The 26,857-nt window shown below is 35.3% G+C and overlaps 1 protein-coding gene across 3 annotated transcripts in view; it reads right to left on the bottom strand.

Moving 5' to 3' along the window:
* Egfr (epidermal growth factor receptor) overlaps positions 1-26,857 on the bottom strand; it is a 518,593-nt gene that overhangs the window by 113,918 nt on the left and 377,818 nt on the right. The window lies entirely within an intron of this gene.

The raw sequence follows: 26,857 nt of genomic DNA, 5'->3' as shown, positions 1-26,857 counted from the left end.
GGAGGAACAGTGGCTAAGTGGTAAAGTGCTTATCTCTAGTACGTGGGGTCCCTGGTTCAATCCCCGGCCCAGTTACATCGAAATGGACAACATTGTGTCCGTAGGTTTTCTAAGGGTACTCCTACATTCTCATTCCACTAATTCTTCCATCATCATTCACTTGCCCTAACCATCCTTCTCCCTTGGGCTAAAGAACATAATCGTGGGACGTTAAACTGAAAGAATTATTTATTTTTTCATTTCATCACCATTCTGTTGTAATTCAATCTTTAAATAATTCTTTGACATAATAGTCTATATGTATGTGTTACGTATAGACTATTCTTACCCCTACATCTGCATTTTACCTTAGAAAATACTAGCATCAATTACCCGTTTCACTAGATTAAAATAAGAAAAACTAATATGTTCAATTAGTTCACTTTATACTATTGCAGAAGTGTTTTCAAATCGATAGAAAGAAAGAAAATATAATGAAAAATCAGAAAATAATAAGTAACCTATATAAATAAAAATTAAATATTACTATCGTGAACTGAATTTAAATTTAAACAGCATCGGAAGTGTCACTGTTCGTTTCAGCGACACCGAAAACTATAGATTCGACACTAAAATCAGTCATTTTTAATCATTTTTATTTTTAATCATTTTTATTTTTAATCATTTTTATTTATATCTTCCCCTCCCCTCTCCCTCTTCTAAGTTGCACCGTCAAAGTGAAATGTTAAAAAATATTCCAGGCTCAAACCTCATCTATATTGAAAATTTGATCGAAATCGGTAGGGTAGTTCAAAAGTTATTAAATCACAAACAGACTGTCTTGCATTTTTATATGTAGAGAATTTCGAGGAAGAATCTTGCACTTCGTCTGATAATTTGAATTCACTGGCAACGCTGATCGTTCCTCTCATGAACATGGAAAGGTGTCTAATCTAACGTGTGCCAGTACATCCCACCTATAGACCAGCACAGAACGTCCTCCTAATCATTAGTTAATAGTACCTTCTTACACGAAAAAAAAAAAAAAGAAGAAGAAAATTCTTTTTTGAAAGGCTCACAAGGACGGTTACAGCGAAGCAATGTTATCCAGGGGCAAACATGAATCATCCAAGACCAAAATTATCCATTATCATTATTGGTTTTAAAGTGAGGGATCATGACTAGGTATCTAGCGAACATTTTTGCAAGATAATATGCACAAGTTGAAGTAAGTATCTAAGAATTTTTTTTTACATTATATTAATGATACTTTTTATTACCTGAATTCATTGGTAATGCAAAATTAATAATTTTAGTTTGTTTGTTTGCTTGTAGAATTATTATTTTCATACCCTTTTTATTTTGTTTTTATGTGTAAATTTAATAGACTTTGAAACTGCTATTTGCTAGTGATAATAAAATGTAAATTGAAAAGTAATTTAGTGAATTCTTAAGATTATTTATTGGATAATCTTTACTTCATGTGTTCAGATCACTTACATGCAATCATACTATTCGCACCGGTTCGCTAGAACCGGTTGCTAAAATATTTCGAGTTCGCAGAACCGTTTGTTATACCCTAACATAACAATAAATTTCACCCAGTTATACCCAGGAACAGTAAATTTTAGTTTAACTACCATTGTTTTTAGAAATTCTTACAGCTACAGGGTTAAACATATGATCTCTCAAAACAAGGTATAAACATTTATTTCTTATACTCAAATGGTTAGATATCAAAAAACAGAACTGGGTTCACATGAGTGAACTGGTGAGGGTAATTTATATTTGAAACACATACATACAATTATCAACAACTGTTGATCCATTGCTGGATTAAGGCCTTTCCAATACTTCTTGACAACCATCTATCTTGGATAATTTGTTTCAAAGATATTCTCAGTGCTATCTAGTTTCGTCACACTGCCTTGTATTAGGATGTTGTGTATCTTGTATTAGGATACTTGACACTCGTAGTACCCATTGGTTTTATCTAACTTCTATGGTTTCTTTCCTAAGACTTGTATCTATTAGTGGTGGGCACAAAACCCGGTTTTTCGGTTTCCCGTTTTTAGGAAAACCGAAACCGGCATTTGAAAATGTGCAAAAACACGTTTTTACGCCGAAATTGGTTTACACCAGTCATTTTTCACCGAAACTGGTTATCGGTTCTCTCCAAAAACCGGTTCGGTTTTCCACCAAATTCGGTTTCTGTTTTCTTCAAAACCGGTTCAGTTTTTCATCGAAATCGGTTTCAGTTTTTTCCAAAACTGATTCTATTTCTGACCAGAATAGTGTTTCGTTGTTCTCCGGAAACCGGTTCCGTTTCCACAGAAATAGTTTTAATGTGTTTTCTAAAACAAGTTTTGGGTTTTTAGTTTCGGTGAAAACCGAACCGGTTTTGGAGAAAACCGAAATGTCGGTTTTTGATGTGAGATGAGAAATTTCACGAGTCTCATGGACACCACTAAATATGGCAATAAAATAATATTTATGTTTCAAAAATTCACCAATCTTAATTTTTTTTGCACGTATTGCTTCTGAAAAGTCAATGTTCTCAAACGATTAACGTTATTTTGGATGTTCAAATAGTGAAAAGAAAAGTTTAGTCCAAGCCAACTAACTAAGCAAAATCAGCATAACAATACCTAGGGACTAGTATTTGTCAATTTTCCATATTGTTGATCCTGCCATTGTTGGAAGGCAACAATTGTGTATGATACAATCAATTATAATTTGATTATTCTCATTCAGACTTCAATTAAACTTTGTATTAAAAGTAACTACCAACATATCAACGAGAACTGAATAGATGAAATTTTGATATTTTGTTTGTGATCATTGTTACAAAGAGGTCATTGTTCCGAAACGGGATCAAACTACCTCAACATCAGACTTAGTTTATAAGAAAAAAGAAAAAAGTTCCAATACTTTCTGAGCAACTAATTGAAGAGTACCCAAAGCGTTCCTACTCATTATAGACTTCTCGTGGGTATTATCGAAAAGCCATTGTTGCGAAACAATGACAAAACACAAATCGGAATTGCGTATATGTACATTCTATTTGGGATGCGATTTTCTCGTAAAGACCGGTGAAAGTTCTAAATTCTAAGAAAATTACTAAGTTGCTAGGTAGTGTTTAATGGCAATGTACAGATTGTGAACTGAAAATATGAATTCATATTATATACAATATTAATACTGGACATAAAATGAAAAGAAGTGCTTTAACATTATGATTTACATTTCATCCAAAGAATTATGGAAGATGCTAATACTCTTAGACTTAAAACAAAAGGTAGTTAGATCCAAAAGAAGCAAATTGGGCTACCTCAAACCCTGAAACTGAAAAACAAAAGCACTTCAACTAAATAGTAATATACTTATATAATAACTAGGTGTTAGTGAAGTCGTTAAGACAATAATGGACAATCAAGCCTGGAGCCCATATAATAACTACAGAATAACTAACACCTTTGTTGCTTAGCATTCAAGCAAACCACATTTTCTTCGATTATCCACCAGTACTTGTGTCGAATAAAATAAAAATTTTTACAGGGCATAAATACCACAACATTGCTGGGAAACAAAGAAGTATAAAACCCAGTACGAAAACAAAGCAACGTAAGTTATGACAGAAAGAAGGAGAGGGAAGAAGAAACCTATGATGGCTTCCACAAGGTCTTCTCAAGATCATAAGCCTCCAGATCGTTACCAAGCTGAATTGAGAAACGGGAGAAAAAAGAAAAAGCAATTCTAAGGAGGAGGAAGGGTCATGAGGAAACGACGAACCAAGAGTGAGGAAGGTGGAATATTTCTCAGGGCAGTTTTATGAAGAAGAGAAGAAGTAGGGAGGGAGGTAGAGATCACGCTGTGCAGCAGAGAAATTCGTGGACGTGGATTCGGGGTGGCTGTTGCAGGCGAAGATGATGAGCAGGTATAGCCATGGAGGGTTACGAGATAAGAAGATAGCTGGATACCTCAAGAACAGACCTCGAGCTGCTTGCAGTGAAGCTAACTCGTAGAACATTACCCAGCTGCGAATGCTAAATATCAAGGGAGCAGTATAAGACAAATAGAAAGCACTACCTACATTTAGAAACCGTCATTAAGCGCATTTGGAAACTATATATTAATGAAAGGAGGAAATAATCAGATTTTTAACACACGAAATCCTCTGCAGGTGCAAATTCAAAGATGCACAAATAATGAAAAAGTGGATGACTGGACCCTGATTTGAACCTGTAATCTTCGGAGTACTGCGAATATCCCGTGTTCAAGTCTCGGTCCAGTGATTCATTTTTACTCTTTGTGCATTTAGAAACTTTCTAATCTTTTTTTCTTTCTTTCTTGAAACACTAGCGACTAGATTAGAGCCCATAAGTAGTATGTATAATTTTGTATGATGTAGTGCAGAATTTCCCTAACCATGGTTGTCTAAAATTTAACATTATTTCAATAAGAACATACAAGTAAATTGTGAATCACACACTATAGTTACCAATGTCAAGCAAGTATAGACTGCACAAATAATGCAGTATACAATTTAATACGAGATGTATTATTATAAAATATTTTTGATACCCTTTAATTATTGAAGAAAAAATCTAATACATATTTTCTTATATTAACACCGATGTAAAGGGAATTTGGATCAATATCGTTTTTACAATAAAAGTATACTGGTATATACTCATTTTTTAATGATAAATTTCCTTTTGAAGGAGACAAATCAAATTAAATGTTTCAGTTTTACGTCCCACGATTATGCTGTGTAGGCTAAAGCAGACGGTGGTGATGACGAATAAAATGCTGGAATGAACCCGGAAAACCAATACACACAGTGTTTCTTTACCAAAAAGCCCACTTGGTGCGAGCTGGAATCGAACCAGGGCACCCGCGCAGCAGAGGTGCACGCTCTACCACTGAGTTGAAGAGGACACTAGTAAGGTGATCCATAGAACATTCTGACTAATAAAAGTAGTCCCTAATTGAATAAAAGTCTGGGAAACGCTGATGTAGTGTGCACCTTCTATTAATCATTTTTCGGTGATGAATTTTACATCTCACGTACTCAAAAGGTGTTGTAGCTTTATCTCGTTCTTTTTTTCTTTAATTATGTTCTGACATTCATCATCTTTACTCTTTTACCCCATGTATTAATTATTATTAACAATTATTATTTTAGAATTTAGTGAACTAATTTATCTTAACCGTTCTTTTGAACTCCTATATCCTCGTTTTAAATTCATTAACATATTGATATTCGTGCGCTCAGTAGGTTGAAGCCTTTAGAATCTCTCTCCCTGACGGGTGTCATCTCTCTGAATCTAGTCATTTCGTCTTTTATTTTCATAATTTTGGTTGCATAAATGAACTGAAAACCCCTGAGACCTTCTTTTACATAGATGCTATACGTGATATTCTACGAGCTGGTATTTGTCAAAAAAATATACTTCATGTAAAAGTAATGTTAAAAAAACTCTTAGAGCGTAAGTTTCTGGAGCTGGAATTGAATAGATAAGTATCAAGCACTGAGAGAGTGAATTACATTATACTACCCTACATCTTTATACAATTTTCGGAAATAACATTTTGATTCCTGGTGTGGATACAAAATTCTCAGAGGTCATAAGACAATTAGGGTCTATTACGATTAAGAAATATTGAAGTCCATTCTAGAAAGCCAGAAATAGCGATGATAGAATCTGTTGGTTATACTCTTTTGTGGGCTGTAGGATCAAGTAGTTGAGTTGGAACACTTGGCAATTTCGTGACTAGATTCGAAAACAAGCTTTCCTTCAAGTAGTATTAGAGATTTATCAGCAATGGTCAGTTGGAACCACTGACTTCATATGCTCGTGCACATCGCCAGAGGGTGATTTTTAGGGAGGGAAGAAATCTCACGTCTGGCTACATAGGTGAGAGGACGAGAACGCCCCCTCACGGATAAATGCTGGCACGATCTCCCCATCAAGCTAGCACGGTGACTAGACTGGATTGGGAGTCTCATGGGAAAGGGACGTGAGTTCATACCTCAGGGTTTTACTTTTCTTTATGTTGTCTTTGAATCTCTTTTAAGACATAATGATCACGCAAGAGAGAAACTTACGAAATGAATAGTTTGATGACTTCCTTCTATTTATCACTTTCAGAAAGCAAAAGAAATGGAGGGAAGATGCTTTAATTTTTAGCGATTAAATACCATTAACAAGCAAGAATTTTGTTTTAAAAAATTAGAACCACGTCACCTATGGATGAAACGCAAAGATTACAATTCGGAAGAGAGTATTAAAAAAAAAAAAAAAAAAAAAAAACTTAAGTGTTCCGCATGTTCTTGGACAATTCAGCAACAGCACTACTAGTATTAATGCATAAGTTTGCCTGAAAAACAACTCCATCAGTTTAACATTGCCAGGTCATTTTACCACTGGATCAACGAAAAACAGTCGCAATTTAGTCAGTTTTAGACCATAATATATAGCAGAACTATAAATTAAACAATATTTTCATATCAAAAAATAACATCACGTGGACTGTCCATTTGTCAAATACTATAATCGATACAAAGAATTTGTAGCTTGGCATTATCACTAGAAGGTACAATAAGATTGACCTGGTGTCTTCTTTAATAATGACACTCGTAGGTCTTGTTTGATCTTCAAGGAAAAAGGTTGTTTGTGTGTAAACTATAAAATGATAGATTAAAAACGCTTTTATCACTATGAGTTCCTGGTGAGTAAGCCTCTTTTTTAGTCAATGATTTTTAACAAAAGTTTAGAACAGATAAGTCAGAAACAGATTTCTAGTAACAATCTCACAGGTAAATTATAAAATTTAAAAGTTTGAGGTTTTTCAAGATATTTTTGTTTAGTTTCGACATAGACAAATGTCAGTTTACTAATAGTTAAACATTTGGCTCTAAATTTGTTGCTTTGAGCTGCATACTAATAGACAAAAACAGATGGCATTCAACTAGCGTTATGATGATAGCAGGGCTCATAGTGGTCTGGTCTCTTGTAAATAGTTGAAAAGTGACCAAAAGCACACGAAAAAGTGACCAAAAAGTTACCAAAAGCATACGAAAAAGTGACCAAAATCCCAACATGCCTCTTTTTTCTTTTGTCAATTTCTCCATCACCTCTCTCTTGGTTGTTTTGTTTCATCTTTTTTTCTTTAGTTCTTCTTTTTGAGCTTCCTCCTTTCTTAGGTTTTCAAAGTATGTTTTGTAGTACGGTAAGCAGACTTAGCAGATGTAAGAAGCTTCTGAGTAAGTGGAAACAGTTCTGGCCTATTTCCGAATTTCTTCATCCCAGACACTATATTTAACTTAACATTGAGACTTAAAGCTATGAAATATTTAAATTCATCACCTACTCTTAAGAAAAACATACAAGAAGCATAATAAAAGACGAACATAATGAACCACACAAACACAAACACACACACACACACACACACACAGAACGTTGAGCGGAACATTAACTATTACGAGAGAAAACTAAAAGATTGTTATGATAGAAGAAAGAATAGACACAGAAGGATTCTCAACCCCACCTTGAGAGCTTAAGCATCCACCAACCATCCACTGTGCTTTAGAAAGAATAAAAGCTGAAGTGAGAATAAAGCTGACTGTTTCATATGTGGCAGCAAGTACTGAAGCTTTCAGAAGAGTAATGACTAACAAGTTTCTACCTTTTTCCATTTATTTTTACATTTTTCGTAGAAAACTGCCAATACAAAACATAAATCACACGAAAAAGTCACTTTATCTCCCAAAAATGTAACTTTTAGTGACCAAGTTGAAAAAAAAAAGTAACTTTTAGTTTTTAAAAAAAGTTACTCGCTATGAGCCCTGTGACTGGAGCTGTCTGCAACTGGAATTTGATGCCACTTAATAAAGCTTTTAATTTAATAATTCCTTACAGTTTTTTAAAGATTTATATCAAAGGTTTGAATTTGGAAGCACACTTATTTGCTGAATAGAAGGCAGAAAAAGAAATATGGACCATTTTCGGTGAGTGCGATCCGCTAGATGAAGAATCTGTTCACCTAGAATCCTGAATCTTATTCGGCAAACCATCATTGACAGTTAATTCAAATACTATTCGGGATAGCTATTCCTGTTACTTTATAACCTTTTCGTTAGTGATATGATTAGGGTACTAGAAAACGACCTTCTCAAGAAATCCTACTAGATACTTCAATTGCCATACTTGTCCCACAACAACATGTACTGTTGCACTATAGTTTTACTACGGCTAAATACATGACGGTAAACATCGAAAACGACTTTGCTATTTATTTAAGAGACCTTGCTATAAAATTTTAAAACCAATACAGTTAATTAACCCTAGGTCTCACTTTACCTTAACTAAATCCGTTTAAAAAGTTTATTTTATATTGTGTATACCACAAAAGAAGAAGGAAAAGGAGAAAAAATTCAATTTGTATTTGAAAATATTTAATCATATTTGTGGCGTCAGTGTTGCGGGGTATAAACGAATCTTAAGTCCAGTTCAGACAACACAAACGAATACACTTAACCAATAAAACAAGACAAACACGAATATATACAGCCAAACACACATTATCATAGTGAGAGTGGGAGACGGAATAACACTTTTTTCCTTTAAGAGTGAGGAAGAAACCATTTTGTAAGGCCGACCTCCTTGACCGAAACCTGACCAGTAAAAGAATCTCACGATTGATTTACGACTCCGAAACCTTAATGGAAAAACGATGGGGATAACACTTGTAAAAAAAGATTCTTTTGAAACAAGTAACCCACCACCTGCTGGTCCTCTTGAAATTAAACGCAACACCTCCAATAACAATCTTCTGTTCTAGGCGTCAGTTTTTGTCTGGACTACAGAAATGTGTACAACAATAATAAAGAAAAAAGCCCAAGATCTAATAGAATAAACTATTCATCAACCACCTCTTACCTCAACACTATGAAATATGTGATGTCAGAAGATGTGTAATATACTGAGTGAATATAGGGACCTTCTTTCGCTCACACGGCAACAAACATATAATGAAGGAACACAAAGCACTAGCACGAAAGAAATAAAAAGAATCCCTTCAACCTGAGAAGATAATATTGAGTTCTGATCAATTAATTAGTTAATTACGTAGATTAATTTCGTACAGCGACCCCTTACGAAACATCTGTTGATCGAATTCTTCTTAAAGGAAGAAAGAGAAACTGAAGAAGACAATAATGTTTGATATTAACACTACAGAACAAGATAGCCAAGAATTGAAACTGATGGCTAACATTATCAGCTTTCCAAACCAGAATTAAATATTTCAGGTGACAAATTTTTGTCCATCATCAGGAAAAGAAAGTAGTACAAAACACTAAAGTCGCATTACCACATGTACTAACCACGAAACATGGCAACTTCCCACAGTGGCTGTCTGGGTATGGTGTGAAAATTGAAGACAATGGTAATATCTAATTATTTTACGAGTTTTCATCATTCCTTTTGTATCTGTACGTGCGTACCTTATCATCTGATTTTAACTAAGTTAGTTTCCCCTTGACGCTCTGACGCCGAAGTATCTAGGTTGAAATTTGTAAGATGAATTGTAAATTTTCGTAAAATGCAAAAAATACATGTGAGAGGGATACGGAGATATTAGTGACATTTATCAGCAAAACTTGTCTCTTTAAACCAACCTTAAACATTCCACGTCCTGTCGTAACAAAGAGCTTCATGAGAGTATACCAGTTTCACCTCAAAACATAGCATGGTTTTTGCACGGTATCAATTTTTAAGCTTATATAGAAATGAGTTTTTTTTCTTCAATTTTCTCGAAAAGTATACATGAGGTTTTACGTTCACGCAAATCATTTTGTTCAGCTAAATCATATCTATTGATTGCTATGTGTCTCATCTTCGAACACTTTTCATTGAACGCTAAAAATATAGTAAAATTTTTATATTTTGCACTCTTTTTTTTTTCTTTTGCCACTTTTATACCATACAAGTTGCTAGGGTGAATTTGGATTTAAACGACATCGGAGATATTACTGTTCATCTCAGCGACCTCGAAAAGTATGGAATAGACACTAATATCGGTCATTTTCGATCATTTTTATATATCTCCCCCGTCCTGCTCCCTTAAGTTCCACATCCAAGTGCAATGATAAACATCATCCTTTCAGGCCCGAACATCATCTATGTTGAAAATTTAATCGAGATCGATTGGGTGGTTCAAGAGTTATTAAGTCACAGACATAATCACTTACATTTTTATATATGGAAAAAAGGTCGTTCGCGCCTAAAGTACTAACCAAAAAGTTCTCTAAGGTTTGTGATTTTATTAAGTTCTATCAGTTTCGTCAATTACTAGCCATTTCTGTTTTTTTTTCCCCGTTTGATTATAATAAACAGAAAATCGAAGGTAAATATAAGAAAACAACTAGATAAGTAACCCTGCAAATATATTTAATTCGCATACCAATCAATCGCATATCAATTAATCATTAACCCGGCAACTTAAAAAGCAACTCAAATGCTGTTAATGTTATGTTAGTTCGAGTCTTGCCCCAGAGGGGTGATATACGTCACGATAAAGTCTTACAATCCGTCACATGGATGAATGTTAATTATATTAATGATTTATGTATTAACTCTTATACGTATTTAACTCACGCCAGCTTTGAGCCTGGGGCCTCGTGAAGCATATAAACGTCACACATCTCTTAAGCTTAGGTACCGCGTTGTGCGCAGGAAACTTTTGCTTCCGTACGTGACATCAGATCGGCTTGTCCTGCAAAACCCTGAAATTTGTTCATAAAGATTTTTCTTCATTTTGTTACAATATATTTTCGAAGCTTTTCATCTATTTGCGTAATAAAACATTGTCCCCCAAGAATTCTTTTCTAGTTAAATATTACTCGAATTTTGTAAAGCAAAATCCCGTCTTAGTCCATATTCAACGAACTTAAAAAGTTCGTTACTGAATTCTCTCTCTCTCTCTCTCTCTCTCTCTGTGTGTGTGTGTGTGTGTGTGTGTTATTTGCAAAATTTTATATTTTGAGCCCTCCATTCGATAGAGCATCAAAAACAATCTCAAAGAAGTGACGGAATTTTTCGCGTCAGTCTTACCGTTCCCGAGATATTGGCCAAAAACGTTCCGATTTCTGGAAATTTAAGGAGGCATATCTTGGATACCGCAAGTCACCGAGAGATGATACTGGTATTGATCAAAACTTAAGAAGATAGTAAACATTTTGTTACCAAATACTAACCGCTAGCCACTGGCCAACTGACTACCGTTCCCCAGATATTGGCCAAAAAAGTTCGTATTTCGCGAGATTTAAAAAGCCATATCTCGGGAACCATAAGTCATAGAGAGATATTTTCTGAATTTTTCAGTTTTGAGCCTTCCATTTTGAGCATGTGTCTTTGTAAAATAACATATCGTAGACTGGGAATTATAAATGGACAGATATATTACAAGAATCGTGTTATGTTTTTTTTTTTTCTTTATTTCTATTACAAATAGTTTATTCCTTTTAGCGTAGGGAATCATTTGTCGGCTAGCTTTTTCGCATTTTCTCGAAATATTAAACCACTTTCTTAATAACTCTAAACTCGTATCTGTAACTATTTCAACGCAGTGCTAAGAATAAATGCTAATTTGTTATCGTGTAAACCTTTTAGCATTACCAATGAGGCAACATTATAAATATCTACTTTTTTATTTGCCCTTGACTTTCTTGCTACATGTGCGCTTGTTCTTTTCTTTAATTCATTTTACTTTTTAATTACTAAGAGTTAAAAGAAGTTCGACAACCTCTTCTCATCTACTAAAGTACGTTTTAAGATGCACTTCTGAAAGCTACTGTTACATTCGGGAGTTGAAATCTCTCACGTACGTTCGATGCTAAAAGGCGAAATAAATAAGATATGTCACGTTGCCATTTGAGGGAACTTAACTTACATCGTGGCAGTGATTCAAGTACGTTTATTTTCCTTTGTACTCTACGTACAGGTATTTAAGAATGTTTTCTAGCCACTTGAGCAATTCTGGAACCTTTTGTTTTCTGTTGGCAAAATCAGAAACAATAAAAGCGAATTCTTTCTTTGCGGCAACAGTTAAAACAAATGTCATAGGTTAAGGTCAGTGTAAAACTTACGATGAGAATATGATGGCTGTTTTACGAGCTCTTATTAAAATAGTAGCGAATGAGACTTGTCCTTCAACAAGTTAGCAGAAAAAAAAATCGGCGAACTTATTCTATTCTGAGACAATACTTCTAAATCCCTAGTGTTTATACCAGTAGCATAGCGAAGAATGCTCACCCGACTCAACCCTCCCCCCTTTAGTGTACTAATTTTGAAAATAGATTCTACTTGCATGCAGTATGTTCAAATAGTTATCCCGACATTACGTTATTTTTTAATAATTTATCAGTTTCTGGCTACGCCACTGGTTTATACTATTGTATGCAGTTTCTCTTCAAGTATTAATAGGCTAAAAGTAGTTGTTGCACGAAACCTTGCAGAGCTTAAGCCATATCGCCAGAGTTGCTGATTTTCTTGACTGGAGTCTCACTACATCCTCCATGAAAATATCTTCTCAGTTGTCTGCCAAAATATTGTTTTCCTCAAATGGAAGAGACCCATGTACTGATTCACTACAGCTTAAGTTTGATGATTGTATAATAACATGAATATAATATCTGATAACATTAAATAGAAGGAAAATAAGAGACCTGTGAAGTCTGAACCTGTGAAATCTGTATTTATTACTAAAGGTATTACGATAACTATCGAGCATCAGGCTGAAAATTACACTGATTAAATTCTTAATGTTGTCGGCTGTGTTTTCGAGAGCTCTGGGCTGGATAGCTTTGTTTCTGTTACTATTATCATTGATGTTGCTTTAAAAAAATGGTGTATATACCGTGTATTAGAACAGCAGACTTTCAGCTTAACAATACAATAATGTTTGTGCCAGTTCATAGTTTTGTTTATTATATACTTTTCAGGAGACTGAAAGACGATTTTAAGACTTTGTAGTGTGACGTTCTAGCATTTAAGAAATCCTATAATCTAAAATAGCTAGTGTTCTTTTTATTGTTGAGAGCAAACCTACGAAGAATAAAAATGTAGGACTGGGCAAAGAGTGAGTGATAAAATAAGTCAAATACCAGGGGAAAGTTACATAAATGCTATCGTCACAGACAATGCAGATAATTAAGATCAGGATGTCTAACATAGGGGGGACACATCTCTAGAATGATAAAAAAAACTAATGGGATGCATATAGTAATAATTAGAAAGAAACAGAGATGTGTATTGACTAGAATATCCTAACAAGATAATATACAATTTAGATGTTTGGAAAGTGAAAAATAATACATAATCTTGATTGAATTGACTTGATCTCTTATTTCTGCGGTAATAGACCTTCAGATTTTTTCAGGGATAGAATAAGTTAAGCTTATATTAAGGTGAAAAGAAACTATTTTTTTAAACACAGCAAATCCTCTATAAGTGCGAATCTATGATACAAAAAGACTTAAAAAATGCACGGCTGGAACGGAACTATTAACCGGGATGTTGAGCATAATATGGCGATGGGTTAACCACTACGCTACTCATTCCGCTCCCATAACAGCCATACACACTCTCACTTCTGTAGTCGATGTTCTTTCTCTCAGATTAACAATATAGTGCATCGTCAGGTTATGCCGAACATCCTCGGTTCGAGTCTTGATCCAGACATGCACTTCTTCACTCCTTGTTTATCATTTACGCTAGATTAGCTTTGACTTGATTCTGTAGATCATATTGCATGTACGTTTGTATAAAATGGTATAAAACATCTGTGTGAACACTGAAGGAAGTAAAGAACCACAATGTTTTCTATACGAACAAACAAAGAGTATCTTTCATTAAATCAAAGTATAAATGCCTCAAGTAGTTCTCTTCACCCTTTGAACAAATTAATAGTGACATTTTCACTAATAACAATAATCACTAACACGAGGCGCCAGCTCTGACGCATTTTTTTCCATCAATTTTTATGCAGCCCACACAATGGTCTACAGAGGCCCTTAAAAGAATCGGCAAAGAAAAAAGAAAGCTCGAAGTCAGTTTGTCAGATTTTTTGAAAAAGGGGCTATCGTTTAGCTAGTCTAGTCTGTAATTATCTTCCCAAAGGGTGCTGGGTTTTGGGGAAGATGCAGCACGTTGCCTTCGCTAGTTTTTGTTGTGCTGTTGGGTTCCCTCACAGCAGGGTTGCCAGTGAGTAGAGAAGACAAAGCGCTCAACTAAGAATACATTTTATTAGATAATTTCAATCATATTTAGCACTATATATATATGTAATTAAATGTATGTATATTCATAGTGTCTAGGAGTTATATAAGTGAAGTTCAAGCAATTTTCAATAATTGAGAAGTAGTTGAAACTGCAATAACAGTAACTTTTATTAAAGAAAACAACCCAAGACAGAGCAGTGGCGTTGCTATATTCTTCTAGAAAAGGCTCAAGTCCTTGTACAGAGTTAAACAGAAAAAGATGAAATTTATGTAATCAATGCATTAAGCAATATACAATGAAAATGCGGGAAAGTTAATGATAATTTTAATGTCGTAACCAAATACTCATTTTCAAAACGAGTGATTTTATGATTTTTTTCTTACAGCACAATATTTCCGAATTAAGAACAGTAACACTAATGCTTTTCAGTTTTATATTCCGAATGAAAATGTGACAAGTTTATTCAATTTGTCAACTGACAAAGAAGTATAAATATTTATTATTAAACATGCTCGATATTGGTAAAATTTTCCTGTTCAAAATTTGCTTAAATTACTGTATAACGCACATAGCTATCCATTGTTCTTAGAATATATAAGGATACCCCTATTAGGATAAAACGAGAACTGTAACTCTGGACCATTTACGTTTACTATCGACATTATCGACAACTTGCGGTGCAGCTCAGACTACCCCTATTGAAATAAAATGGGAGCCATAACTGGACCATCCATTGTTAATAGGATATACAACGATACCTTTATTGGTACAAACTTGGAACTGTAAGTCTGAACTATCAATTGCTATTAATGTATACAACGATACCTCTATTGGATTAAACGGGAATTATAACTCTGGACTGTCCATTGTTAATAGGATATACGATACTTCTATCATAGTGGACTAGTGGTGGACAAATACCGTATGTGGGGTTTCCTCAGAGTTTTCCAGTTTCCTCCTACTTTCTTATTCCACCATTTTGTCTATTATCACCATCACTATCTGCTTTAGTTTCGGACGTCAAATCAAAAATTAATTGATGCAGTAAATACTTCAAATGGTGCACCAATTCTCAGCGCTCTTATTCCTAACTGCATTTTTTATTGAATAACGGATCAACATCTCGAAGTAAAACTACATACAGTTAACACCATGAAAATGGATAACACTAAATATTAAAAATTAGAAGTAAAAATAATTTGTGTGGCAGTAGTTAATTTCAATCAAATTGTAAAAGCCTGAATATTCAGGGAATCAGTGGGAGGAAAATTTGAAAATATGAAATCTGTATGTTTACAAAGGAGAGATTGATTTCCTTCAGATTAAAGTAAAATATAACCATAAGTAAGGAGTGTAAAAGAAATAACTGACTAGATGCATTTTGAACAATAGTAATTCTTGATTCTTTCCTGACCACGCTTTAATTTTTTATCTTTAAAATTTTTCTCGGACACAAGGGGTAATGAAGATTTGTATTCTTCCCCGAAATACTCACATTCGGTTTTTTTTTTTTTGTAATATGTTTCGTCTTTCACTTTACACAACTAATTACATTGTGTATATTTGTGTGCCAGGAAGGAAAAAAAAAACTACGTTGTCTCAGTCACGCAACCATTGCTACTTCATTTCTTGGGGACAATTCTGAACCACAGAGTTTCAGATGGCAAAACTGATTATACAACGAAAAGACAAGATTCGGAGAAAGGAGAATCATTTAACCTTTTCGGTGGTTCTTTCCCCTTTACCTTTTTTTTTTCTATAATTAACAACTTGTAAAGGTGTGTTTCTGAAGTTTCTAGTGGGAGAGGATTCACATAAGAGGCGGAGCTACAACGTATAGAAAATGGTTCAAACCTTGAGGGCAAAACAACGTTTTTCTTTTTTTTTCTTTCTTTTTTTTTAAGCGATCCAGTGGACACACTTCTTTCTCCCTCTCCTACACGCATGAAGTTACAGAGAAGAGTTTAATAAATCTATCTGTATTTTGATGTGTCTTACTAAATGTATGTATAAGAGGCGAAAAAAGTGGGCACATGTTCCATACGAGGAAATCAAGTTTCATCTAACATAGGTTAGGTGCTGCCACTTCGCGGTCATGGCAAACAACTTTTACAGAAATATATATATATAAGCATGCGCACAAAAAGTATAAAATTAAAAAAAAAAACTAAGAGAACAAGATTTGTATGGCCAAGAAGAAAAGTAGCTGTTAAAATTAGAATGACGTAATCTAATCTAATAGCACTAAGCTGCCTTATAACTGAGTCTTTTTTCTTTAGAATGCTTAGTCCTAGATTCTTTTTTTTTTCTTGTGCTGATAAAACGTCTTAAGACATATAATTGGTTATATGACTAAAATATATACTTAAAACATCTGGCAATATTCACAAAATTCAAAATATTTACTGGAAAATGTTTTTATTTGATACATAAATTAATAATAAAAAATGACTGAAAGTGATTACACAAAATTGTACAGTTCTAACCAAACAATGTTTCTTTGTATTAGAATTGATGTAATATAAGTAGCATATATTAACACATGGGTTAAAATACATGAAGCAGTCAAGGAACTAACATCTAATATTGGACTAAATGAACTGCATAAAGCATGTTGAGCGTGAGTCGACATCGGACTGGAATAAACAAGATTAAATGTCGAGTACCATTCGCCAAAGGATTGTAAGTTCTAAAATACCGGACTGATAAAAATGATGCTTCTGAATGATTCAAGAAAAAAATATTTTCTCTCTCTCTTTTATTATTTTTTTTACATTCCCTATAGGCCTACTACGTTCAAGAATTTGCAGAAAGCTGAGGTAAATATAAATAATTATATATATTTATCCAGATAATTTAATAAAAGTACGGAGTTTTTAAAGATATTTTACGGTAGATCTACAGATATGCTGACTTTCCGACCTGGCAACGCTGTGTAAAACTCTAGTCCGAGATAGCACAAGCACTAATGAGATTAATGGACGCGAGATCGAGGTACTGCAAGCCTAACTGAGGCTTGCGAATCTGAGCTCAAAAAAGTGCAACTCTGAGCTAACATGACAATGAGCTTGCATGAGTCGTGTTTGTAAAATAAAAATAAAAAAATAAAATGAATGAAATGAAATCTTTCAGCTTTACGTCCCACAGTAATGCTAGGCTAAAGGAGACGGTGATGATGAGAAATGAATGAAATGGTGGAATGAAAAAGTGGGAGAACTCCGAGAAAACCCATACATACCATGTTTGTCCACCACAAAGTTCACTTGGCGCGAGCTCGGATCGAACCAGGGACACAACGCACCAGAGGTGAACGATCTACCACTGAGCCACCGCTGCCCGTCTTTTAAATTATCATCTATGGTTTTGTTCAATCCAGGATGGGGACACGGTCGAAAGAGGTGTAAAAGCTTTTTCAGATCAGCCATCTTAAATGAGGTTTACCTCATTCATACCAGACAAATGCCGGGATAATACCTAACATGCAGGTCCCAGGCCGCTTTCTTCCTCCCTTTCCTTGGATAGTGTGATCATCGCGGGACGTCATCTCTCATACGTGACGGGCTCACATGGCCATAGGTCCGAAAGCTCAGAAATCTAATTCCTAATCCTAATCCTAGTGATGGGCTAATATGGCCATAGATGCCGAAAGCCCAGAAATCTAATTCCTAATCCTAATCTTAGTGATGAGCTAACATAGCCATAGGTGTCGAAAGCTCAGAAATCTAATTCCTAATCCTAATCCTAGTGATGGGCTAACATGGCCATAGATGCCGAAAGCCCCGAAATCTAAATCCTAATCCTAATCCTAGTGATGGGCTAACATAGCCATATATGCCGAAAGCCCAAAAATCTAATTCCTAATCATAATCCTAGTGATGGGCTAACATGGCCATAGATGCCGAAAGCCCAGAAATCTAATTCCTAATCCTAATATTAGTGATGGGCTAACATAGCCGTAGATGCCGAAAGCCCAGAAATCTAATTCCTAATCCTAATCCTAGTGATGGGCTAACATGGCCATAGATGCCGAAAGCCCAGAAATTTAATCCTAATCCTAGTCATGGGCTAACATAGCCATATATGCCGCAAGCCCAAAAATCTAATTCCTAATCATAATCCTAGTGATGAGCTAACATGGCCATAGATACCGAAAGCCCAGAAATCTAATTCCTAATCCTAATCTTAGTGATGAGCTAACATAGCCATAGGTGTCGAAAGCTCAGAAATCTAATTCTTAATCCTAATCTTAGTGATGGGTTAACGTGGCCATAGATGCCGAAAGCCCAGAAATCTAATTTATAATCCTAATCTTTGTTCAATCCATGGTTCGAGCTGTTGAACGTCCGCTTCAAATACGAGTTCTGACTGAACTAACATTGTCGTCTACTCTCTACTTTAACGGTATGTATAGTGTACTTTAACGAAAAATGTTTAACTTCAATTACTTATTGGACATCGAGAAACAAATATAATTCAATTTGGAAAAAAGAAGATAAAATCGCGAAACAACAATTAATAAATGTGCACAAAAATAAGAACAATAATTGTCATTAAGGTATATAAGTTATATATATATATATATATATATATATATATATATATATATATATATATATATATATATATATATATATATATATATATATGACAAAAGATAATGTTAATATTCCGATCGCGTCTGCACTTAACCTACACGTACGAACAGAACAACAGTTGGCAACACTTGCCACAAACAAATGGCTGTCACTGGCCATTTGTGGAATGTAGCCTGCTGAGAGGCCACTTTGCTTTTTTCGTCCTTTTCTTTTTAGCTCTCTCATCTACCATTTTTATTCGTAGTCTTACTTCATTGTCCAGTTTGAAGACATGAGCACCAGTACAAGCGAATTAAAACTTCACATTTAGCCGACAAAGTCAAGCTTAGTCCACGTCCTTTTTTCTTTTTTTTTTTTTATCATTTTTTCCTTTTCTTTTTCTTGAAAAAATATAGCTTTTAACTCTTGGAAGCAACTATATATACTTCATCTCAGCAGAATGTTAAGAATTCTTTCATCTCCCATGAAAATATCAAACGAAATCATAAACCTAATCTGATAAAATACAAGAACTGAAACGTAACTTTGAAAATTGTCCGAAAGATGGCGCTCTTAGACAGCAAAAAGAAGTATGGCTGTCGAGAAGAACGCTAAGTTGCTGAAGAATGCTAACACGAAAGAGAACATCATAAGCTTTGCGCGCAGTCACTTGTCACCGCTATAAAAGTTAATTTATGCTTAGTAGCCCATGAAATAGAAAAGCCCCATTTACTTGTCGAATTCCAAACCCTCTTACGGTATACACTCTTTTTTTAGCTTTTAAGAAAATACATTTTCTTTTTAAGGATCCAGGTTTGTCCTTGTTTCTTAATGTGTTCCCCTAAAATGCACAAATAAATATGCTAATGTTCTTACGTGCTTAGCACATAAGTTGAGATTATCAAGGAACATTATGTATGAAGGAATTAAGTTGGAATGAAATATATATTTTTTGTTTTGGTTGTTGTTAGGGTTAACTTCTGAATTTATTGATGAGTAATTCGCCATAAAATCTTCGCCATACTGCTACTTTTTATTTTTTAATATTACGTTTTGAAGAACATGAAACGAACTATCAAATAATGGTGCGTGATTTTATGCTTTCCCACATAGCACACGGATGTCTAACGAAACGTCTGAGACTGGTCCGCAATGGACAACGGAATATCCCAGGACCATCCGAATTTGCTCCCGGAACATCTATAAAACCTCCTAGGGAGATCCAGATGTCCGCTAATATCCTGGAAAACGGGATATTCAACGGGACCTCAAAGGGATGTCCGTTAGTAAATCTTGGGATAACAATGGAATGTATATCGATTATGCTAGGATGACATTGGGTCCAACATGGAACATTCACGGGACATGGATTGGCTAACATGCAGTCCTATGGACCTTGCTCATTAGCGTCGGATACTACAGGTAATAGGATGATGTATAAAAGACATCCACACTTCGTATCTTAAACACTGACATATTTTTTATCATTATTTAACGTACCTGCCACCTAATGCAGTGAAAATTTTGTTCCTGTAAGAGTAGTGTGTGTGGTCCTAGGTATGTCCGACGCGGGATTTCCCTGGGATATCCTGTCCCATCCGGGATGAGCCGTCGACATCCTACATGGGAATCGTTTAGGACGTCTTATGCAGGACATCCGTAGGATGTCCTCTCATTGTCTCGGTAACCTCGGGAACTATATGGGATAATTGGGATCACCATGGGACGTCCTAGGGACGTTGTGTGCTATGTGAGGAGATATTTGACAACGGAAAATAACTCTTGAACTTTCAAAATAACTATTAAATTTTTGAAACTAAATCTTGGCGTGCTGCAGTTATTAATGAAACATTTTGTTGTAAAACAAGGAACAAAATTAATAAGGTATTTTTGAAAAAAAAAATTGTCCAAAGAAATCTCACCCCCGAAAGTAAATTACCTCATGTAAGATTATTCCATAAGAAAATGACTGACGCAACATGTTAAGAGTTGTTAATGTAATATTTGTATATAAAATAAAATGGGTAAAGTCGTATTTCACAAAACTGTCAAGAAAAAGAAAAACAAAAGTAAACTAACCCTTGTGAATAATCTCACGGAAGTTATTTTTGTAACATTATAGGAATATTAATGAAATATTTATTTATGAAATATGAACAATTTTGCCTGAGTCGTTTTTGAGAATTTTGCTGAAAAAAAAAACAAACTAATCTCCAAGAATAAACAACCCCTCATAGATTTTTTTTTTTTCAGAACAAATGAGTTATGCCAAACTTTCGGAATATTAATAACGTATTTATTTATGAAATATGAACAAAATCCGCTGAGTCGTTTTTGAGAAAACCGTCTGAAAAGATTCATGTCTAAAAATAAACTACCCCTCGTACATTTTCCCAAGACTAATGAATTATATTGTCAAGTCGTGAATGAAATACGAACAAATTCGCCTGAGTTGATTTTGAGAAAATCGTCCGATAAAAACTCACCCCCAAGAGTAAACTACTCCTCTTTGATTTTTTTTTCCCCAGAGATATGGCTTATACCACAACATAGAATTGTTACTGAAAATCTGATTTATATTATGGAATATAAACAAGATCGTTAGAGCCGTTTTTGAGAAAATCGCAAATTTTAATTTTCACTGTCAGTAAACTACACTTAATTTTAGGGGTAGGTAGGAAGAAAATACGAAACCCTTCCCCTGGAGAATCACATAAAAACTTTAAATTTAAAATTTGGTCTTGATACGTTGAACGGTATGGCCTCTAGGCGAATATACATCTAGATAGTTGAACGGTATGGCTTTTAGGCGAGTGTACATCCAGATAGTTGAACGGTATGGCCTCTAGGCAAATGTATATACATCAGGACGAACTGACAGACAGATGTCGAAAAATTATTTTTCGATATATATGGACCATGAAATGTGTAAATACGTTGAAATCTTGACTTCGGTTATTTCACGAGCACTATACTTCCATCTCACCTTTCGTAGATCGAATGTTACAAAAAAAAAAAAAAAAAAAAATCAGTGTTATACCTGAATTTTACCAAGTTCTGTCAAACCACACCGCGTTTTTACTTCCATAAAAAGTAAGCATTTGCTATTTTTAAACTGTCGTTAGATTTTTTTCTTTTTAAAATGTTACGATTTAACTAATTGTGTCCCTAATTACTTGTGAGAGAAAAAAAAAAGTTTGTATATATGTCAAGGAAAATGCTATTTCGGGAACTTGTGACACTTCGAAACGTACCGTACGCTCTGCAAGAAAATAAATTTCTTTGCGTTAAATCTTTCGTAAGCTATTGCAAAGAAATCGATGAATGTCTTATGTATGTATAGACAGTTATGTGTTACACAAACGACCGTAGAGCGTTACCACTTTTTCGGAAGTGAAAAGTAAACGAAGAAAACTGGTTTCAGCTTGATATCATTGACATTTTAGGATCCCACTAAGTAGATCAGTAGCCTATGTAGGAGACGAAAGCATTCGAAAGATAAGTACGTATGATAGTTGTGAAACCATTTGGTAAGTTTCTCTAAAGTCGCAACCTACCAATTTGGCAACACACACAAACAAGAAAAATCAGTAGCTAATTTATTTAATATCATGATTAATTAATTCGCCTTTTTTTACCTCTTAAAGCGCAGATGTTAGTAGTTACAATATTTACTTTGTAAGAAATGAATACGAATAAAAAAAAAAACAACGCAGAAATTCATGGAAAAAAACTGTAATTTTCTATATTACGCAATACGATTATTTTATTGCCTTGTTTTTGATCTAATCACGACAGGCAAAAGGACAACATTATGTCCTGAATTTTTGATGCCTTTAAACTGTTTAAATATCAGCAGTGTTATTTATGTATTCTTAATTAGATGCGGTTACCATTAGTCCATTAATGAGAGACCCATTAGGCTTATTTGCTTACATAATTATTATACGTATAAGGGATAACGGCAAACAACCGAGGCCTTTTATACACATCATAAAGAGAAATAAACACTTATTTATTAATTCGGATTTGTATTTGTTGTAATCACGTGTAGAAGTTTCATACACATTGTTAAATGTCTGTTTAATTGGTGCTTGATACTTTTGTATAACGTTCCACGTATATGCTCCGAGGCAGGGGACGATCCCATGATCCATGATCCAACGAACCCATGATCGCACCAGGGGCGGATCCAGGGGGGGATCGCCCCCCCCAGAAGAGGAAACTTTCTTACTTATATATATATAAATAAAATCTATCCCAGAGTTTGGAGCCCTTAAAAGTTGCATTATGACAACCCACCGCTCCCCCCCAGAAGACGGTTCTGGATCCGCCCCTGGATCGCACTAACCCTTAAACCCACGAAAGCATGAACCCGTGAACCTATGATCCCACGAACCCATGAACCCATGATCCATCGGATCCGGACCTCTTTCCAAAACTTCCTTTCTGAATATATACTTCCTAACTCAAAATACATATTTGTATACATTCTCAATAAAACTAGACTTGTTTAACAGGAAAATGATTGATATAGCATAAAAATTTGATCTTACACTTCATCTGTTCTCTTTGCGTTATAAGAACAATCTAGTTCCATCATTTTCCCCCTGAAAATATAGGTGAAAGTATTTTACAATTACTGATTATCTTTTCTGGTGCAAAATAACAGAAATTCAATACTCCATAAACTCAGTGGCTTGTAATATTGGACGACCCCAAAGTTTGGACTCCTCCTAACAAAAAATTCTAGGTACGCGCCTGCTTCGAGGCTAAGGAACATGATGATAATTCAAATAAACAAAATGGTGTGTTGAAGGAATTGGGATGAAACGGGAACATCTAGCCTTATCAACCTGATACACTGAATAACCCTATCTAACGAATCTAAGCTAAAGTTCAGCTTTTAAAGCTAACAGAAAATTGAGTAAAATACCACTTTTCAAACGGAACTAATCTATATAAATAAAATTGAAAGTGACTATGTTTGTGACTTAATAACTCTTGAACCACCCAACCGATCTCGATCAAACTTTCAACATAGATGGGGTTCAGGTCTGAAATGTTTTTTTAAATCATTTCATTTTGACGGTTCAACTTAGGGAAGGGGAGGAGGAGATATCTAAAAATGATCGAAAATTAATATTAGTGTCGAATTCATAAGTTTTCGGAGTCGCTGAGATGAACAATGACACTTCCGATGCCGTTTAAATCCAAATTCAACTCACAATAGTAATATTTAATTTTTATTTATGTAGATTACTTGTTATTTTCAAATTTTTCATTATATTTTCTATCGATTTGAAACCGCTTCAGTAACAGAAAAAACTGAAAACTGAAATTTTTAAGTTCTACGTCCCACGATTATGCCGGATAGGCTAAAGCAGACTGTGATGATGAGAGGAGTGAAATGATAGAATGAAGAAATGGGAGGAAACGGGAGAACCCCGAGAAAACCCACGAGCACGGTGTTTGTCCACCACAAAGTCCACACGGCGCGAGCTGGGATCGAACCAGGGACCCCAAGCACCGGAAGTGAACGCTCTACCATTAAGCCACCGCGCCCCCAAGTAAAAACTGATTGACTAACGGAACATATTACTTTTCTTATTTTAGCCCAGCAAAGCTTGCAATTGACGCTAGTGCCAATTAGGGATGGCCACAAAGTTCCGGTTCCGGCGGAACCGGTTACCCGAGGAAACGGTTCTTGGAGATCCGGTTTTAGAACCGGTTCCAGATCTGGATCTGAAAACCCGGTTCCAGAACCGGATCTTAGGAACCGGTTCCAGATCTGGATCTGAAAACCCGGTTCCAGAACCGGATCTTAGGAACCGGTTCCAGATCTGGATCCGAAAGCCCCCAAAAACCCGTAAATGAGGCATAAAGATCACCTTCAAAAATAATGCAAAGAGGACCATGCGCTTGTGCCTTCCTCGCCCAGACACGCTTGTGCCTCCAGAAAAAAAATTTTGGTCCACCAGTGGGTGTTTAGCCAAATGAGTTGGCCAGTTTGCCTGTTTAACCAACGAGTTTGCCAGTTACCCAGTTTATTTAGCCAAATGAGACAAGCTGCCGCCGCCTGGGCGCCTGCCTGTCGCTTCCACCATTTCATCTAGCATACTGTTCACAGCTTGCCAGCAGCTCGGGTTTAGCGTAGGAATGGTCACAAAGTTTCGGTTCCAGCGGAACCGCCGGTTCCAGACCTGGACCCGAAGAACCGGTTCTAGACCTGGATCCGAAGAACCGGTTCCAGACCTGGACCCGAAGAACCGGTTCTAGACCTGGATCCGAAAAACCGGTTCTAGACCTGGATCCGAAAAACCGGTTCCAGACCTGGATCCGAAAAACGGATCTTCTAGAACCGAATCCGTTCAGACCCGAAAACCGGTTCCACTAGGAACCGGTTCTGGCCATCCCTAGTGCCAATATACATACCAGTGCCGCTTAAAGGTCACATACGAATGACTAAATTACATATTTTTACCGTAGTGGTTTTGTCCTTAAGAGGTCCCATCACAGCGAAATTAAAATACCGCTAATTTTACAGTAATTATGTGATATCTTCAAATAGATAAAAGATAATCAAAATGTGGAACAAGATCGCCCTAGGCAATATTATTTTACATGAAATACCGTTATCACGACTCACTTATCTGCTTTCGATTTCTAGCGATTTAGAAAATCGGCATTTATTTTCGCGTTTCTAAATGGCTACAAACGTAAAGTTGCTAGGGGACTCGTGATAACGGTACCTCATGCAAAATAATATTGTCTAGGGCGATCTTGTTCCACATTTTGATTATATTTTGTTCATTTAAAGATATCAGATAATTACTGTGAAATTAGCGGTATTTTAATTTCGCAGTGATAAGGCATCTTAAGTCCACAAAAACCACGCCAACTTACTCAAGTTACCAAGTACTTGAGACAGTGGTGGCCTGGCTTTGCCAAACTTGTTGTTTCTTCATTGGCTTGCTATGAGTTTGAACTAAAAAAAAGCTGAAGTTGATTAAACCAATTTTCAGGTTATGATCTCTGCAGCAAAGAAGTAAAAAGAATTTAACCAATGTTTCTGAAAGTATTAATCATAATGTAAACATATATTTTAACTTTTAAGACTACCGCACGTTCCTCTGGTATATATTCTATCTGTAAACCTTTATGCGACTTACCCCATATTAGGATAAGGATCTGTTAACCATTTTGACTTCTCATTTATTTTAATGCAGATAGTTATCGTCTCTTTTTATGACCTTCCCTCTCTTGTGCAGGCTTTTGTTTTTTTCTTCATCTCTTTACCTTCATAAGTATTCCACTACTTTCGTCTTGACTTCTACAATTTATCGTCCCGTCTTCTCGCTTCTTTCGTTTGTTTTGTGCTGTCTCCAAGCCTTTGTTTATGTCACCGTTCTTGTCATTCATCTCATCTGCAGAGGAAGGAGGCCTCCTCAGAAACAAATTAAAACTATTCCAACCTTCTGCCTTATACATATACCCAAAAGGCTCTGGTAAACGCTACGCAAGGGTAAAATGCATTTTATGCTTTGGAAAAAAAAGAAAGAATCTTTCCTTGTGGCGCCAAACCATAGCTGGCAACACTGTAAAGTCTCTTTATTATTATTTCCATCAGCAATACTGCATAAAATTTAGTAACTTCTGCGTTGAAACACAGCGCTAGAGGCATGTTTTCACGAAGAAGAGCAGGCAGACAGACAAAATCTGTTTCCTACTGTTTTTCTTTCTTGCTCAAAGTACAACAGAACAGAAAGAATTTTAAAATACTGTTGCTTAATAAAGGATGTTGAAGTTAACTTCTTTTTACTTAAGAATTGTTTGCAATTTTCTGGATTTTTTTTTAAGACAGTGAACCATAATGCAATCCAAAACATTTTACAACATTTCCAGTTTATTAATTTGTTGTTATACTGTAGTCATGGTACAAACTTGTACAGTCAGCGACATAAGTTCTTTCCGTTTGGTGAAATTAGTTTCGTAAATAACTTCAGAATGGAA

This window comes from Thermobia domestica, chromosome 17 (assembly GCF_964235325.1).
Source record: "Thermobia domestica chromosome 17, izTheDome1.hap1.1, whole genome shotgun sequence".
NCBI lineage: Eukaryota > Metazoa > Arthropoda > Insecta > Zygentoma > Lepismatidae > Thermobia > Thermobia domestica.
This window is presented reverse-complemented; position numbering and strand designations above follow the sequence as displayed.